Raw genomic sequence first — 5078 nt, forward strand, 5'->3', positions numbered from 1 at the left:
AGCAGGGGACCAGACTCTCCACTGATGTCTGGAATCATACTCATCTAAGGTCACTCAACAGCCGAAGGTATTTCTACATTCAGCCTCCTTTGCGCACAGGCTCTATATTCAGGAACGCTATTACATAAGTTAACATCCAAGGCACCCTTGTGATTTTCCTCTGTACCCTTTGAACTGTTTAAATCTATTAGCTGCTTCTGAATATTTCTAAAACTATATTTACACTGAAGTCAATCCATGTTATGCAATGCACTGAGAGTCGGGCATGGATTTGTGCTTTTTGAAGGCATGCAGACAGATATTGCTCATAAAGTGGTTAGAGAGTTTATGCAAACCAAAACAGTTTGGTTACCAACACTCTTCAAAATATCCATTTTGAATGATATATTCTCCAAAATATCTTCATACAGAATATGTGTGTGTGTGTGTGTGTGTGTGTGTGTGTGTGTGTGTGTGTGTGTGTGTGTGTGTGTGTGTGTGTGTGTGTGTGTGTGTGACAGTGAAATCCCCATGTCTTGATCATTTGTATAAAGGTAGCTGATATCTTTAAATAGACCGAAACGGAGAGCGGCTAAAAGAGGTGGACTGCTGGGAATAAGTGCACCTGAATCATCATCAGAGTATTTGAGTGTGGAGGAGAAATGTAAATGAGTGACTCAGAACCTCCCACAGGCGACAACTTAAGTGCAGTGACTCTGCCATGTTACTGATAGTCATTTAACCCCTTACATGCGGTAGAAGAAGAAGGCTCCGAGTTGAAGAATTGTTGTTTTTATTCATTGTAAGTTGCAGCGACAGATTTGGACATTAAACAGGTGTTGGGAGAACAGTTAAATCCGAAACCTCAATATTCATCCGGGGGCAGTTTGTTCGTCATAAGGAAGTTTTCTGTCCCATTCCGTCCAGAGTTCCCTTAAAGGCACTACTCCATCCAGAAATACCCCGACCCACAGCTAGATAAGTGTATCCATGGCAACCGGCTCTACAGACTGTACCTCCACTGTCCATCCACCTCTTCAGCTCGTCTCTACGTGACTAAACGGTTAAATGACCAACAAACAAATAAATAAATCCCACTCACGTATCTGATTTCTTGCAGGGCAGGGGTGGCATATCTACAAGTGGAGGCTTTCTTTTCCAAAAAAAACGATTTATTTCTGAAACATCTGTATGACACAACGTACGTCATTTAATGGGCATACTACAGAAGCAAGAACACTGTCTGTACAAATGGAGAGAACACACAGAGAGAGAGAGAGAGAGAGAGAGAGAGAGAGAGAGAGAGAGAGAGAGAGAGAGAGAGAGAGCACGCTGGTTTTGAACACCGGGTAAAAGAACAAATTTCCCACACAAAATGTACTTCAGCATCAGACAGCATAATGGTAGCCATGACAACTGGACCCGGAGCTAGACAGTCCGTTTATATCTGAGTCTCTGTCACTGTCTTCTGATACCAATGACATCTGTCAATACAGAACAATACAAAACAGAGGTGTATATCATTAGGGAGATTAGAGAAGACATTTTAGCGTAATTGATGATGTTCTCCGCTGTAGTTACTCTTAACTGTTAAAGGGACAGTCCACCCAAAAATGAAACATCTGTCAGCATTTTCTCATCCTCATTTTGTCTCAAAGTGGCTTTGTTTCTATTGTGGAATACAAAATGAGTTAGATAGCAGAATGTCCTATAAGACCCCTTTTCAGTTAGTAAACATGGTGATGTTTTTTGTGGGGGCGGAGCTTAGTTGGTTGCAGAAAGATCCCTCTGGCCGCTTCACTAACGTCAGTTTGCAAGTTTTGTTAGCTTGTTTTTTAACAATGACTGGAGAAAATTTGATTTTATCTTAATGTGCAAGATCACTCACTGTCCAGGGCCGCGATTGTTATTTGAAAAAGTTCATTTTAACGGACGGAACCAGATTGGCTGACCCGTACATTAGGCCTATCCGATAAAATGTAAAAATGGAGCCTGTACTCCGTCGATTCTAGAACCCAACAACACAACAAGATGATATTTAATAATAATAATAATTTAAGCTCCTTATTATGTAGTTGAATCTGTGCTGGTTTGTATTGGCCGCCTCTAGTTTTCACTTTGTTTTGCAACAGCTAGCGCCGCTAGCGCCGTGACGTAATTGTGAAGTCGGTGCAAAAGGGGTCTGTAGCTTCTCTTTTTATACAATAAAGGTGAATGGTGTCCAACACATGTCAAGTTTGTTTTGCTATACTTGTCAGGACTCTCCATAGGCATAATGGTTTTTATACTGTACAAACTGTATATTCTATCCCCTTACACTGCCCCTATCTCTAAACCTACCCGTCACAGGAAACATTATGCATTTGTACATTTTTAATAAAACATTGTTTTTTATGTTTTTTAAGCTATTTGAATTATGAGACTCGTGAAATGCCCTCATACACCACGTTTACGTTGTAATACTAGTGTAATACACATGTCATTACAGATTTGTGTCCTCATAAATCACATAAACACACGCACACGTTTTTATACTGTACAAAATGTATATTCTTTCTACCCCCTTACACTAACCCTATACCCCTAAACCTACCTATCACACAAAGCTCTCTGCATTTTCAAAAACATAGTAGAAATATTGGAAAGATAAAATATTTTAATCAAAGTAAATATTTTGTTCTAACGGGTAATTTAACATTTACACAAATCACTGTTTCATTAAATGTTATCAGAGAAGGATTTGTTTGCAAAATTCAGGAGACATTCCTGAAGTATATAGTTCATCGTCATCGTCAAAAAGTATGTGGGCTGCAGACCCAAAGGTTAGCATTACATCTCTTAGCATGATTCAGCTGGAAATGTGGCAGAGACTAACAGATTATTATCCCTGTCATTATCAAATCGATGAGAAATACACAAATACAAAATCCTGCTTGGCAAATAACTGAAATCTGTTCGCATCAGAACTTCAGAAACGTTGATGACACAACTTCTATCTCTGATACTGGTATTTTCCAGTTAAATATGTGTGCAGAGCAATGTCTATTTCAAAACACATTTATAGAAGTACATTCTGTTTCTATGAGGTGAATGTCTGCTCATGTAACAGTTTGTGATGGAGACCCCCATAGGGATTTTACATGAAATCAAGACTCACAGCATGTACTGTATATGCTATTACCTTGTTAAAAGGTGTCTTTTTGAAACTTTTATGAAACTTGTTCATGTCATTTCACTGACACTTAAAAACAAGTTACAGAGTAATACTTAGACAAAGTTTTCTCTGATAATAATATAGAGGCTACGGTGATAGAGTGGAAGACCCATAAATGCAAGTGGAAATTCTGAGCCATGTTCTCGTTCTCACTCCTGTCCTGGCGCTCGCTGTCCCTCTGCTAAAACAGCACGATGACTCAGACTCACTGCACTGCTTTTCCAGCACTGTAAAACTTTTGCTCAATACACTCATAAATCAATCCGTCAGAAACAAGTCTTCAAAGAGGGTTGTGAACCCATAGAAGGAATGATTTTTCTTAATAAAGGCTTGTCAGACTTAATAATGGAAATGTGGCAACTAAAGTTGGCTGTTATATTAAAAGAGATCCATCACGAACAACTGGCAGTTAATCCTCATAAGTCATGCGTTTCATTAGTGCTGTATTGCAGATAGGATCTCCCGTGTAAGTGCAATGCAGTCCCAGTTTTCAGCGCAGGATTTATTGTTTCTATAATATAATATAATTATTATATGTGTCAAACAGCAATAATCTTTGAGGCTTGACTTTATACAGTCATGTGAAAAAGAAAGTAGCCTTTTGAATTGTATGTTTTTACGTATCAGGAGGATATAAAAAAATCATCTGGTCGTTAGCAGGTCTTAAAATTAGGTAAATACAACCTTAGATGAACAACAACAAATTACATATTACACCGTGTCATTATTTATTTAACAAAAATAAAGCCAAAATGGAGATGTTTTTTAGATTTTAGATGTGTGAAGAACACCCCATGTTTTAATATTTTAAAAATCAGCTTTAGCAGCAATAACTTAAAGAAATAATTTTCATTAGATTCATTTGATTAGCAGTGCCTGACTTCTACTATTCCTATGGAAGCAGCAAGGGTGTACTTAGTTTGTCACACATGGCATCTCTAGTTTGGCCTAGTTTTTGTTAAATAAACCATTAGGGTGTAATATGTAATGTGTTGTTGTTCATCTGAGGTTGTTATTATTCATTTTTATTATGTCCTTATAAAACTATATTCTATTCAAAATGGTGTACTTTCTTTTTCACATGACTTTAATTCTGTGCATTTGTCAGAAGAATGGCTTTTACAAGTATACAAACATAAACTCAAATGTTTCATCCTAAGCCAAAAAGAGTCCATTGTGTCAGAAATCTTTCAGTCGCATTCACGTTCAGTCTTCATCTATGTGATTGAAGGTTTAAATAAGGTGACTGTGATAGAGAGTGGATGTTGAAACTACAGCACAGAGTATGAGTATCTTAGGTTTCAGACGAGGTCAGCTTATTAAAGTCTCTCAGCCGCTTGTACCTCAGACAGCCGCACACACTCACAGGCCTTTAGCGCTGCTGCGGTTCCTTCCACACATTTACACTCTGGAGATGAGAAAACCACCACACCGTAAAAAATGATCAGTTGACTTAACTTAAAGTAAATAAACTTAACACGTAAGTTTATGGTTCTGCCCTTACTAAACCTAGAAAGTCTTAATTTAAGGTATCATTCATTAAAAAAGGGTGTTTTGATATAAGGTTGCAGAGCACAGCTACAGGACTGGTAATAAATACATAAATAAATAAATGAAGTGAGATATGTAATTAAATGTGGTAGACTGTAGGAGAAGCGTCAGACGTCCAGCTGGCACCGCACTAGATACAAGCTTCACAAGATGATGGCACACGGTCAGATCCCCATAAGCTGCTATCCGTTTGTATCACGTTTTTGAGGACATAAACAACACTGTTATAGCAAACTTCAGATCTTAGCGCCAAGCCATTGGGAGTTGATGCAGAACTCGCAGCATATGCATTTTTTATTCTCTTTTGTTTACTTTTATAATATGTACATACATG

Source organism: Phoxinus phoxinus (genome assembly GCF_949152265.1).
Source record: "Phoxinus phoxinus genome assembly, chromosome: 3".
Classification (NCBI taxonomy): Eukaryota; Metazoa; Chordata; class Actinopteri; order Cypriniformes; family Leuciscidae; genus Phoxinus; species Phoxinus phoxinus.